Source organism: Thermobia domestica, chromosome 16, assembly GCF_964235325.1.
Source record: "Thermobia domestica chromosome 16, izTheDome1.hap1.1, whole genome shotgun sequence".
Classification (NCBI taxonomy): Eukaryota; Metazoa; Arthropoda; class Insecta; order Zygentoma; family Lepismatidae; genus Thermobia; species Thermobia domestica.
In genome coordinates this window covers 141,015,645-141,030,197 of record NC_137469.1, presented here as the reverse complement: position 1 = coordinate 141,030,197, position 14,553 = coordinate 141,015,645, and the positions used below count along the sequence as shown (strand labels likewise).

At 38.6% G+C, this 14,553-nt stretch overlaps 1 protein-coding gene across 1 annotated transcript in view; it reads right to left on the bottom strand.

Annotated features, from left to right (window-relative positions):
* The window catches only part of LOC145673464 (lysosomal alpha-glucosidase-like), a 264,976-nt gene extending 251,290 nt beyond the window's left edge, over positions 1-13,686 (bottom strand). Inside the window, exon 1 of the mRNA XM_081743185.1 lies at positions 13,511-13,686. The gene's annotated coding sequence lies outside the window, so the exon portion shown is untranslated. The remainder of the gene's footprint in view (positions 1-13,510) is intronic.
* Between the last annotated feature and the right edge of the window lie 867 nt (positions 13,687-14,553).

Genomic DNA, 14,553 nt, shown 5'->3' with positions numbered 1-14,553 from the left:
ACAGGCCCCGGTTGCCCGTTTACGTTACAAAAATGTCTGGAACGGATTTGCTATTCTGCTTGGCTTACAAAAGCGTGACACGAAGTTTCGCTACTTGACAAAAATATATACCGGTACATTCTAGACTAGTCTAAACAGTAAGTGACAATAGGCATTGATTTTGTGTATTCTGCACTTAAAATATATACTGGGCCTGACAGGCCCCGGTTGCCCGTTTACGTTACAAAAATGTCTTGCCCGGATAAGGGTTAAGGAGATTGGCTTACCAACACTTCTTGAGGGTGAGGGAGGGTGCATGAGCGTGGCTGAGGGTGAGGGGGATTGAGTCGATTGAGTGGGAGTCGGGCGAGAGAGTCGATGTATTATTTGTAATGAGTTATATTTACCCACTTGAAGAGTGTGTGACATTTCAGGCTGATTTTGGAAATAAAAATATTTTTTGATAGATTTCATGAGTGGTGTTTGTAAGGCTGGCATTTGTACTTGTAGTTTTAGTAACAAATTCCATGCCATTCTTTTTTTTACATTAACAACATTGTTTAAGGAAACCTCTAAAATTTACAAGGTAGTTCATTTATGTAAAGTCTTTTATCGAAAGCTACTCTAAAACAATGGTGTGTCGTTTGCCACAACTCGAGTTTGGTGTTGTTTGTCACAATATTTTAATTGAGGATATATCAGTTCCTATTCCAGTAAAGATTAGCACATATGTAACGAAACAGCTAAATGTTGCCGGAAACTTATATTAGTATTGATACCTTGCAAAAAAGTGGTGAATGTTCTCGCCTTCGGGACGAGATAAGTCTCATACAATTTCGTTGCTGAAAAAATATTTAGCTTCAAACGAATACGAAACAAAATTTCACGATAACTTCGTAAATTGACAGTTGTGTTTCTCTTTTAACCGAGTCCTTTATATTAACTCATTTTAAATAATGTACTACTTTTCCGTTATATTATGCAACTTAAGAATCGGCTTTTATATACTTAAAGCAATGTATAGGTGAATCGAAAAGTAGAACCATACTATGCTATATAATTCTCAAATGTATTACACACAACTTCTAGACCCAATGTGGTGTTATGACGGAATTTCATACTCACCAACATCTTACTTGAGATTTCATTAACTTTAATTTTTGTTCTTTTAGCAAAATACAGACTATAATCTACTCGCCCTTTTAAATTTTATATTATTAAATTCGGATTTAATAAAGAAATATTTATATTTAATGTATGCTGGCAGGACAGTATGTTCCCGAGCGCAAAATTAAAAGTAGAGGCTACTCTTAAGGGAAGTCACACTATTTTCTTGCTTCAAAGGAAGGGAAGGAAGGTAATCTGATCCAGTTAGAAATTGCGAAGCACGATTGGGAACGCTATTGTCATCTAGTCTCCTTCGTTCTAAAACTTGTCAACAGCAAATGGTCATAAGATATCCAAGGATACTAAAAATAGTATTTTGTTTTTACAAATTTGGCTTATCACATAGGTGTCCAAACTCTCGAGCTTGTCACTCAGAGCAAGCCGAAATAAATGCGAGCACAACTGAGGGAAGTGAGTCCGAGCGAGCCAAATATAAAATGACTATCTATTTAATATTATATATATATATATATATATATATATATATATATATATATATATATATATATATATATATATATATATATATACATAAAGATCATAGAGTAAGCAAACCTGTTAAGTTTCCAAGGTAGGAAATGTATATACTAACAACTAATGAACCCGTGCGTTCATAGAAATATTTAGCGAAATATGTATTATTTTAATTGTAGGTTTTATAACTCCCAACAAAGAAAAATAGCACTTAAGTGTGTTGAATGTCGACACAATCATCGTTTCTCAGTCATTAATTTATGTATGGAAACATTATATTTATTCTTTGAAACAAACGAGAATTTTAGCAAGTTAATTTACAGATTTCTTCTTGAACTCTTTAAATGTATACTATGCAAAATTTTTCTACTGTATTATGTAATTTTAATATTTATAAATAAATCTAAAACAACATTACATTACATATAAGAATACTTATAAAGCAAGGGATAAGAAAATAGGCCAGAAGTAGAAATAAGTAAAATCAAACAATTAAAAAACCGTACATTAAAAAAGAATACTTTTTCATATAAAACAATGGGCTAGAAACAAAGAAAAAAAGAAAGTTTCAAGTAGACATCCAAGAAAACACACACACATCCTTCCTTCTATTGAAGTCTTTTTTGAAAGCTACTGTTAAAGGCAAGCTTTACAGAGATATTTTTATTTATTTTTATTTTTATTATTCTTGAAATTTGCATATGCAATCTAAATTTTACATTCAGATTTCATATATATATTTAATTAGTTTAGTTATTTTTTATACATTAGATTTCAAGCTAATCATTCTTATATTTTATTTCAAATTTCATTAAGTTTAGTCACATAACAGAAAACTGCTTTATATATATTGTTACACAGTTGTGCCTCGAAGTCCTAAGCCGGACCCAAATTATGGGGCGAGACGCCCGCGCTTTTCATATTGTGTGTGTAGTAAGGAAAAGAGAGATAGGGAGAACGGAGTCAGTCGAGGGTCAGATTGAATTAGTGACCTGATGCCTCATTGACACCAATCCACACGCATGTATTAGTGGTGGGACCCTAGCTATGATTTACTCAGATCACAGAACTGGGTCCTAGATGCAATATTTAGGGAATACCACGAAAGCAATAAATACAGGAAATCTATTATGTAGTTAGAGTTAGGTGTAAAATAAAACTGTAAAAATAAATGTAAAATAGGAATTCCAATCCCGGCGTGATAGAGAAAAATCATAGAAAAACCTAGAAGTCTTAACCACTATTGAGCATGCGCGTGAAGAAGTCTCTCCCATGCTCGATGAGGCTCGTGACGTCGCCTTCGAGCTACGTCAAAACTGGCAGAAATGCGAGGGACGAAACGCCTTTATAAACGAGGCCTGTTCGCCGCTCCGGTGGATTCTACAGTAGAACGTCGACGAGTGTGTGTGCTCCCAAGACCCGGACGCTTAGTAGAACAACAGGTATGTGATTATTTTTTCTAAGTTCCCCCTTTAACGCGAGATGAGCACTTTGAGAATGTTTGTGTCGAATACGAAGTCCCTTCAACTTGAGACCAAAATCCCTCTTCGAGAATTAATAGTTTTCTCTTCGGACCAATGCAAGTTGCGATGTACGAAGTCATATCTCACTATATTCAATAAATCGCGGTTTAGCATGAAACCTTCTAGCACCCATTGAGTATTATAGGGGTTGTGCTCCCACTTAGATGATGTAGTAAAACTTCCAAGTTGTAATTCCAAGTAACCGATTTTGTTAAATTCATCTGTATTTCTATTTTTATTTTTTTTACTAAAACGAAAAGTGAAATGGTCTCTTTGATTTAGTCAAGCTATCCCACCTAATTAGATTCAACTCACAGTCTTCATATGTTACCTGGGTTTCGATTCCTAGTACCAAGCTCTACCACTAATAGTGCACTTTCTCATCATCTTCGAACCAGTAAGCTAAAGACGTTTTTCGAGACCGAGGCTAAAAGGGAGTTGGTCTCCGAACCAACTTTGTAATACTGGGTGGAGAGTGAAGAAGTGATCTCAGTTACGATTTCACAAAAGAAAGTGTACACAATTGCTACGCCAATCTCAGAACAATCAAAACATCATATATAACATTTTATGGTGTTCGGTGTTCGCCGGGTAACTGACTGTGTGTTCTTGAATCTCTAAACAAATCTCTGGTGCTCATTCACTTTATAGGGGAACCAACTATCTCAGTTGCCCTAAAACGCGTTTTTAGCAAATCGGGAGTGATTTTTTTTTTACCGAAGAGCTATCAATAAAAAAAAGTGAAAAGTATACGCGAAGTTTTTCTTTTGACTAGTCAAGTGGTGAATCGATACTATGTAAATCAGTACAGTTCAGTGGCGTACTTGGACTAGGCGGTGTTCAGCCTATGACTCTGATATACAAGTATAATTTTTCTGCTCTAAGTAGTGCGTTTCACAAGTAGTGAAGTGGCGATGATTTTTTTTTATTCTCAACTTCTCTCGCTTTAAGTTGTTATAAGTCAGCGGAATAGTTGCTAGGTTCCGCAGAGCAAGACTCAGTTCACCTCACGACGTTTTTTCTTGTGTAGTAATGGAAATGAAAAAACCGGGACGCGAGTGTTAATACAGAATTCAGCTCTTGTCTCATGTACTTGCAAAACCCTAAGTCTGCTTACGCTTCTGCCAGCTTTGGTAGGGTCACAGTCAGTTTTATCTCTAGGCAACAGAACCTCCCGTTTTACGGGATGAAAGTTCGACTAGTTTGTCTGGCGATAAGTGGCTAATACCCTTACCACTTATTTGGGGAGGATCACAGGCAGTTTTATCTCTAGACAGTAGAACCGCCCGTTTTACGGGATGAAAGTTCGACTAGTCTGTCCGGCGATAGGTGTCTAAAATCCTTTCCCATGCAAAGCTTGGGGGTCACAGGTATCTTATTCTTTTGGTCCAGCAGGGCCCCTCTGTAATAGGGGTGCATGCCCGACGGCTGCCTGGGAATAACTGCCTAAAACTCACCTTTATGCAAATGCAATACCTAAAATCAAAATGCAGGTACATGAACCAATGGTTGGATGATCGAAGTCCCCCTTGTGAATTTAAAAACAAAATAGATTAAAACAATGTTGTTTGGGTTTTGTTTAAAAAAGAAAACAAGTTTAAGAATAGAAGTAAAAAGTAAAACTCCTCATAAGTGAACAAATAGGCATTATCTGTTATAAACAGCTGTCTAGTCACTTTCCGTTTCCCGTTCAAAAAAATAAAGCAAAATTTATAAAGAAAGGGAAGTTGAGTATTTCCAGTTCAAAGGAAGTTAAATGAAGATATTGAAATAATAATAAGTCTCATAATACGTAACAATTTGACGTATTTCCGAAGGAAGTAGCTATCAGTGAATAAATTCTTATTATATCAGAGGAAATAGGTTGATTACCCACTGCCCTGGTTTGAGAGGCCACTGACTTAAAAGAAAAACAGATTTATTTTCAAAAATGAGTTTCGCGCAGAAAATAAAAGAAAAGCTATTAGATTTAGGGCAATCTCATTGTCCTAAGACACCCACGGGCAAGCACCGTTATATTTTAGATCGGTGGAATAATTATTATTGTATTGAGTGCAATAAAATAAAAGTCCACGGGCATTCTCCTCCTGAGTTTGGTCGTTGGAAAAAGAATCCATTACCGAGATACTTGGATACGTGGAGTCAGCCAAGATATCGTGAACCAACGACCGCGAGCCCGCAAACCCCAGAAGCACCAGCGAGTGGTTGTGATCTAACACCGCTGGCCGCGTCTAGTCCTATACCGACTAGAAATGAGATAGAAATACAAAGTGCTGGTTCAAGTGAAAAACCAACGCCAGCTCCTAGGACGATCTATGTAAATTCAGATACGGACGAGACCCCACCTGGGGTAGATCCAAAAACTCTAGTGAATGAAGTAAATTTAAAAGACGAACTAGAGATAGCCGAACTAATAACTGCAGGTCAGGAATGGCCTCAGGCAACAATTGAGATAGAAAAAACAGCAGGTGTAATACCTGATGTCCCCTCGAACCAAAGTCCCTTAGATAATAATAAGTTAGATGATAAGGAAAATAGATTAAGTAATTTAGTGTTAAGTGTAGAAAATAAAGACATTGGTGTATCAAAAGGACCAGATAGCCCGGTAGCGCTATATTTTCCTATTAAATACGAACTGTCGGATCCTAGAACGCAGTTAGAAATGCAAAGACCCACCTTTCAATCTTTTTACGCTGGTAGTAGTGATGAAACTGTTTATGCTGAGATCGGTCCTAGAACCATGTATGCTAACTTAGATACTGAATCACGAATCTCAGCGAGTAAAGAGCCAATTTACGAAAATATTGGTCTCGAACCCAAGGCTTTCACGAATAAAGAGCCAATTTATGCAAATATAGGAACCGAACCAAGGGAAACGAAAATTGACAACTCTGACGAGAATAATGAAAATGAATCGCGCTCTCTGTCACAATCTAACGATAAAGCGTTAATAGACCAGATTAAGCATTCATTACAAACAGAACTGTCCCCAGCAGTAGGAAACTTAATTCGACCTTTAACTAAACAACTACGAAACAAGAAAGTACAGGTCACAGTTGTTCGTCGCCAAGGTGACGAAGAAGAGAAATTAGGTATTTTATTTCAAGCGGACCCCTCAGCCCCCTTTGAAGATTTATTACCTGAGGAAAATGTAGTTGGAAATTTTGACATGGAAATACAGACCGACGTTTTTCAAAAGAAAGATGTTAGCGTTCAAACTGAATATAAGTTCCCTAAAATGATCCGGATTGATACAGACCGTGAACTTAAGGTCCTTCGGACAACCGCTACTCAAACCAATCCTGTCATGTTTGAAGACAGCCTTACCCTCCAAGAGAAACTGCAATATTTGGACAGTATAGATAACATACTCAGTGTAGTTAGTAAAGTTAGGTGGTCAAACGGAGATATTAGTAGTGCAGATTCAGATGGGGGTGAGTCGTTGAAAGACGATTGGTTAGGATACGAACTACAGAAATTACAAAACGAAGAAATAGCGAAATTACAAAACGACAAACCGGAGTCTCCTCCTGCGTCATCCCTGGAGGATGAGTCAAAACCTTCGTGGAACTCCGAAGGAGAACTCCGATATGACCACTGGGCTCCTCCCACGGTTTCTACTCCCCGAGCAGCGAACCAAGACCCTCCCACAGAGCACGCTGACCAGAGAAATGACCTCGTCGCCCCTGCTCCAATTGAGAGGAGGTTAGGCGAAGAGAAGAAAAGTGATGATGCTTTTCCCTCAGTTTGCTCTGACCACCAGAAGCAAATTGAAGAGGAAGAAAAAGAAAATAACGATTCCTGGTCTGAGAGTAGAATAAACGAAAACATTGGTAAAATCTTTGATTACGCGGAATTTGGTGCGTCAGTAATTTGTTTAGATGAAGTAGAAAATAGAGACGATCCCTCAACCTCTCCAACCCAAAGTGAATCCAACAAACAAACTGATAGTGTTAAGAATATTGGTTTACAACCTTCATCTAGTACTAGTTCTAAATTTAGTTCCTATAATGATCCTAGTGAATCACCTGCGACTAAAGAAATGAAAAAGTACCAACAAGAGGAAAAGTTAAATCCCTTACAGATAGTGTTTGTTTCGCCACCTAGTAGCGTGGTTACACCCATGGCCCCCATGGAGAAATTTGAGTTTAGCGAAGGGAAAAAGACAGAAAACTCAGTATTTAGCGAACAAGATAGAACTTATACATCAGAATTTAGTTCAGAACAAACCTCCGAGTTAGAAAATAGAAGCGTAACTGATACCGACTATAGGTCCGTTTTTGAAAATTTCAACACCTCGGTTTCTCTAGACAGGTCCTTAGATCTGAAAGATGAGCCCGTTTCACATTCATCAAGTGAAGATAAGACTTCTGATAAGCAAAAATCAAATTTTTCGTCCTTTTTAAAAGTAGATCCTGAGGATAAGTCTCATATAAATTTAAAATCTGAGCAAGAAATTAAAACTAGTCCGGTTACCGAGCCGTCTATGCCATATAGTTTTGAGAAACCTAAATTTACAGACACTGTTATAACAGGTAAAGTTAGCAACCCTCCTCCCGAGGGAGACAATCAAAATTCTACTATTAGTGCTAAACCACAAACCTTTAAGATTTATCCAAATGTTGAAATTCCCTCCTTCTCTGGTAATAGACACGAGTGTGTGGAACTTTTCCTGCAAGAATATGAATTAGTGGCTAGCATATACGAATGGTCAACCCTAGAAATAGTAAATTATCTTCCTTACTGTCTGAAAGGGGAAGCTTTCTCTTTTTATTTAGTAGACCTAGCAAACCTTTCACCTTTAAACTATAACGATATGAAGGAAAAACTTAAAAAGGTTTTCCCTAGTATTGAGTATACTGTAAGATTAGAATATGACGTTGATACAAGAAAACAACAACCCAATGAAAGTACTTTAGCATTCATTTATAAGTTAATAAAGGATTTGAAATTCTTACGAGGTTGGGTTAATGAAAGTGAATTGATGAGTAAACTTAGAATGAGTTTGTTGCCAGACATTCTCAATAAGCTGATGCTTGAAGTGGATGATTGCGATAATCTCGGACAGTGCCTACAATATCTTAGAAAATTTCACACAGCGCAACGATTAGTTAGTCAGAGAATTAGCCATGACGTAATATGGGAAAATGACCGCTTGGACTGGTCAAGCATTAAAGAACAACACCAACCAGGATTTGTACAGATTAGTTCTTGTTACACAGACGAAGTAGTAGCAGAACCGGGTTACAAAACGTATAGGAACAATCACCAAAATACCTATGGCCTTGGACATGGGCAGGCGCAGCTTTGTACAGTCAAGATAAAAATAGGAGACAGCTGGGCGCAAGCTCTTATCGATTCTGGCTCTGAAATTTCGATAGCTTCGAAAACCCTCTTACCTCCAAGATTTCCACTAACGGAAAGACTGAAGGGTTATGTGAAGCTTCGCGGTGTCGGTGCCCAACCCACAGATTACATTCCTGTGGTGAGAATAGCGTGTTGCTTCAAGGATCACTTGAAAACAACCAAACGAAGATTTCTAGACGTAGCTATAGTTGACCCACAGTTTTGCGCCTATGACGTTATTTTGGGGATAGATTTTTTGCACAAGTATGTCACAACCATTCATTCCAAATATATGGAACTAGCAGATAAAGACGGGAATCATGTCGAAGATCTATGGTTTACAATCCCAAAAGGTACATATGGGACTCGTCAAGGTGTGATTCATACCTTAGACTTAAAACACGTTAAACGATATCCACCATCAGTAGGAAAAAGATCGTTTAGCAATTCCCGATCAAGACAGAACGATAAGGCTAGACAAATGGCTTTCTCTATCCCCCCTCATACAAACAAACCAATTTATAGGAAACGGAACCTCCCATACAGGAGGAAGGATCTGTGTCCAGAATTGGTCACCGGAAATCACATAAACCCCGTTGTTAGTGTACCTGAAAAGAGACAACAACTCCCTGTTAAGGAAGTTACATCTCGTGTATTCGTGTGTTCCAGGGAAACTACAAAATTTCCCTCGGAGCCTACGAATAGAACAAATGGAAAAGTCAATAGATGTAGAAAGGCAAGACGTAAACGAACTAAGAAAAGCAAGGTGTCTTCCAGTGCTCCTGAGCTGGAACTTACCAATTCGCCTGACTTAGAGAAAGAGGAAAGGAATCTATGCAGTCTTGACCCTTCATCAGGCAATAGTGGAACTTCGGTAACTAGTTCTACAGAAAGTTCGGATACAGAGATTATTCCTAGAAAGAAAAAGAAAGCGTGTTATGCGCCAAGAAATAACAAAAAGAACCAACACTCTGTAAAGCCACCCCTGGCCTCCCAGGCGCCTTATGAGCCTGTAGAGGGCCAAGCAGATAGTGGACAGTTAGAAACATTAGAAAAACAATTGATAACGCAAGGAAGTGTAAATGATCCCGCAACCCTCCCTGATCTAGAGAGTTCTGCTCAGGATCATAGTCAGAAAGAGGTCGTGCCAGACCCCTTGGGGCTGAGCGACGAACTTTTTGATATCTATCCGGACACTACTTATAAAGTACACCTTCCAGCAAATGTCCGCGTGCCGTCCAAGGCTTCATATGACATAGAAATTACCGCACCAACTGGGAACGTGCATCTTTGGGAATTCTTACCGTCCAAAGGAATTCGATATTGGCACTCCTGTTTGATCCCAAGAGGCCCAGTTTTTACCGACAATGGAAATATCACTCTGACTATTTTTAATAGTTCAGATCGAACCAGATCTTTGTCTAAAAATCTTTATTTAGGGAAACTTGTTCCCCAGGTCGAGTCCTTAAATGATAAGACGGATAATGACGTACAGGCCGTTAATCAGATCATACACCTTACTAACAAAGATGAAACAGAGGACGTGGAAGTCCCTGAACAACCCCAGAAAGTCCCCCAAACAAAGGAAGAATTAGCTCAAGTACTAAATATTGGCCCAAACCTAAACCCAGAAGAAAGAAACCAATTACTGGACTTATTGATGGAATTTAGGGACGTTGTAGCCTGGGACAAGTCTCGTCTGACTGCGGCTACCGATAAATTTATGTGCCCCTTAGAGGTCATTACAGATATACCTGTTTCTCACCCACCATATAGAGAGACACCAAAACAGAAAGAGATAGTCGCGGCAGAGATCCAAAGAATGTTAGACAGCAATATTATCCGAGAAAGTCAAAGCCCATATTCTGCACCGATTGTGATAGTAACTAAAAAAGATGGCTCCCCGCGCATATGTACAGATTTTAGGGGTCTCAATAGGATATTAAGGCCCAATTACACGCCAGTGCCACGTATAGATGAGATACTAGCGTTTCTGAATGGTACCAAATACATAAATACGCTGGATATGCAAAATGGTTACAACCAATTATTAATCCGTCCGTGTGATATAGAGAAGACTGCATTCATCTGCAGCCGTGGAAAATTCGAATTTTTGAGACTATTATTCGGCCTAAGCACGGCCCCGGCCCTTTTTCAAAATATGATGAATGTTATATTTGGTGACATCATGTAGAAGTATGTAATTTGTTATTTAGACGATTTGGTTTGTCCTAGTCCTTCTTTCCCAGAGTTAATAGAAAGAACGAGAATTATTTTCTCTCGACTCCGGGAGGCTAACTTAAAACTCAACCCTAAGAAATGTTACTTGGTTACGAAGAAGCCTCTGTGCTTGGTCACATCGTCGGCAGGCGAGGGATTTGTGTAGATCCTGCAAAAACGGAAGCTATATCAAAGGTGCCATACACCACTACAGTCAAAGAAATACGTAGTTTTATTGGACTTTGTTCATTCTACAGAGCTTTTGTCCAAGGGTTTTCCTCTATTGCAAAACCACTCATTTCGTTGACTAAAAAGAACGCCAAATTCGAATTTGGAGAAACTGAAAAACAAGCATGGGATACTTTGAAATCTTGTCTTACATCTGCTCCGGTCCTTGCCCACTTTGACCCGAATCAGGACGCCATAGTTTATTCGGATGCTTGTCGAGACGGAATAGGTGGATATGTTGCACAAATTAAAGAAGATAACAAGGAACATCCAATAGCCTATTTTTCGAAATCATTGTCTCCAGCGGAGCTCAACTACTCCACGGTTGAGCTTGAAGCGCTAGGAGTTACTAAGACAATTTTGCATTTCCACTTTCTATTGGCAGACCGTCCCTTTATTGTGCGGACCGATGTTCATGGTATATGTTACCTCAGAAACAATAAGATGCTAAATTCTCGTTTCATGCGTTGGGCAATTCGTTTGCAACCCTATCAATTTACGATTCAACACGTCAAAGGCCGCAATAACGTGACCGCCGACTTTTTGTCAAGATGTCCGCTAAAGGATGAATTACCCTCCAAATTTGGTCAAGAAGAAGATTGTGCAGACGTGTGCAACTTAGTGTTATGTCCCAAATTAGATATCAAAACAATGCATAAAGAGGATGATAAAATTAGAGAACTAATACAAAAGAAGAAAGATAACCCCACTGGTCGTGCTCTAAAACCCTATGTTGTAGTTGACGATGTGTTATATCGAGTTATGAACAAAGATAAGAAACTAGTGATACCAGAAAAGGCTATCCCCGATATATTACAAGAGGCCCATTCGTCTCCGCTGTGTGGAGGCCATACGGGATTTTCTCGCACTTACTCTAAAGTGAACGAACGTTACTATTTTCCTAACATGGGGAAAATAGTTAAGGAGTACGTCCGCTCTTGTGACGAATGTCAGAGGGTGAACATCCCTAGAGAAAAGAAACAAGGTTTTCTTCACCCTTTACCTGTAAAAGAGGAATTATTTTCCCGTTGGAGTTTGGATATTTTTGGCCCGCTACATAGTAGCGCAGGCTACAGCTATATCCTAGTTATGATAGAATATCTCAGCCATTTCGCAATATTAGTACCGCTACGAAATATTAAAGCACCGACAGTGGCTAGAGCCATGTTGGACGAGTTAATCACGCGCTTTGGCCCCCCTAAAGAGGTCTTGACGGATAGAGGAAGTAATTTTCTCTCAACGATAATGGCCGAACTAAATGACTTATTTGACATTAAACATGTTCGAACTGCAGCATTTAAACCGTCAACGAACGGACTGTGTGAGCAATTCAACTCTGTCATTGCAAATTTCCTAACTAAGTACACGGCTAAACAGCCTACTAAGTGGGCGGAATATGTCCGTTTGTGTGCATATGCCTATAATATATCAACATCCCCTATTAGGAAATATTCCCCATATGAGATTGTCTTTGGTCAAAAGGCAAGGTTTCCCACTCAGTTGGACACCCAGTATCAATTCACGAAAATACAGAAACATCAGAAACAACTAAAGTTAATCCGTAAACTAGCCCAGAAGGCTATGACACATACACAGCAGCAGACTAAATTACGCGTTGATCGCACTAGACAACCTATTAAATTAAAGGTTGGTGACTTAGTATTGTGTAGAGATTATTTACCTAAGAAGGATATTTCTCCAAAGTTAACACCCAAGTATATGGGACCGTATTACCTAAGGAGTATTTCTCCCACAAATACTTGTAAAATCGAATTAGTAGCAAACCCTAACCACACTCAGATTGTAACTATAGAAAGGTTAAAGAAATATTTCCCCCGAGATAACTCACGCGAGCTAGACGTTTCTAGCGATAGTGAGGACGAGGAATGTTAAGCGTAACATATAGGTCGCTCATGAGACTTAGTCGCATCAACTTAAAAAAAAGAGAAAAACAAAAACTTGGCGTCTATTCAATTAGTGAGTGTGTTGAATATCTCATACATCACATAGACCACTAAAAAGTGGAGTACACGTAGTTATGCAAGACCTCTGGCATACCGGAACAAGTACATACATGGCTATAAATAGAGCCTGAAAGGAATACATTGTAAAAAAAAGTTATAATATACTCTTCATCAATCTGAAAACAAAAAGTTACTTCCTGGAATCCATTCTCCTCTCCCTTCGATGCTGTAGAAGGCATTAGACACCCATGGCCTACTATGGATAATAGGCACTCATCTCAGTGGGCGGCGCTAAAAAGTGATCTGAGGAGCAAATAAGTCATCTTTAGAATCAGGGCCCTTCCATGACTACAATATCAAGGAAAAGTTAGACGCGTCCCAGAAAAAGTTATGTCGAATTGATACCAAAATGAATGTTTTGCCAACATATTGGGATGAATATTTTTTTTGTTCTTTGTGTGAATGTGCCCGGGCACGAATGAGTTACCCTTCTTCTTCTCCTATAGGACTCCCAATATGCTGCCAAACACAGAGAACCTATAAGGAAAATAAGTGTTGACATAGCTGAACAGTACAATATTATTAGTAGCTACTAACATTAATACGTACAGATGTATTTTTTTTTCTTCTTGTAATACTTAACTCCGACTTTAAGAATACGTCGTTGCAGCTGCAGGTTCCTCATTCACAGTATAGGATTCCATCCGTTGCTGCCGCCTGATTATTTCATTTCTCTCTTACGAGAAATCCGCCGCTCTCCCTCTTCGTGTCTAGGAAAGCGTTAACCTAGAAAATAAAGCAAAGTCAATATTGCCTGCTCTGGGTTGTTCCGCTACAAACTTATGCCTACTTATGATACACGCGTGCTTACGGGTTGCTTTCTTGTGAAAAAAAAAGAGAGGAAAAGGGAAGCTGGATTCCCCCCACCAGACATTTACATAGGTTACTCCACACCATGCTTACCCCATTTGTTTTTCCTTGAGCAAATATTATTTTTATTTTATTTTTTTTTTCGCGTAGTTCGGGCGGGAAGCATATTGGTTAAAGTTAAAAAAAATAAATAAAAATACACTAAAATACAATAAAGTAGAAAACGAAATATGGAGAAATACGCCTTAGTCGCTGACATGTTGTTCTCTGCTGCTGTTATTACTGCTGCTATTCATTGATATGAGTGAAATTTTTCGGCGACCCCTTCTGGGTGAATACAAGTGACCCTTTTGCTGTTGTAAGGATGGCCAATCTATTGGCAAACTACGGCAATGTACTACCATGAGCAAAATAAATGACGCGTCTCTTTATTTTGAAGTTTTTTGAAAATATCTCCGTTTTCTTTATATGTTCGAAATTTCGGAAGGTTTCCCCAGCAGGACAGGTTAATAACAAACCCGTTTTTAATATTTGTGTTAGATATTAGCTTAAAATAAAGAAATTAGAAGCAAAAAACATTAAATCGACAGAAATCTCGAGAATTACCAACTCTGCTAAAGTGGGAAATTTTCAAGAACGCGAGGGAATTCTGCAGTTCAACACGAAGCAGCGACATCTATGTCATTGAGAGAAGCGTGGATTAGATCTACAAACGAAAATTTTAACGAAATATTTCTAGTATGTCTTATTATATGCATTATCAGCGAACTCCAAATATATGA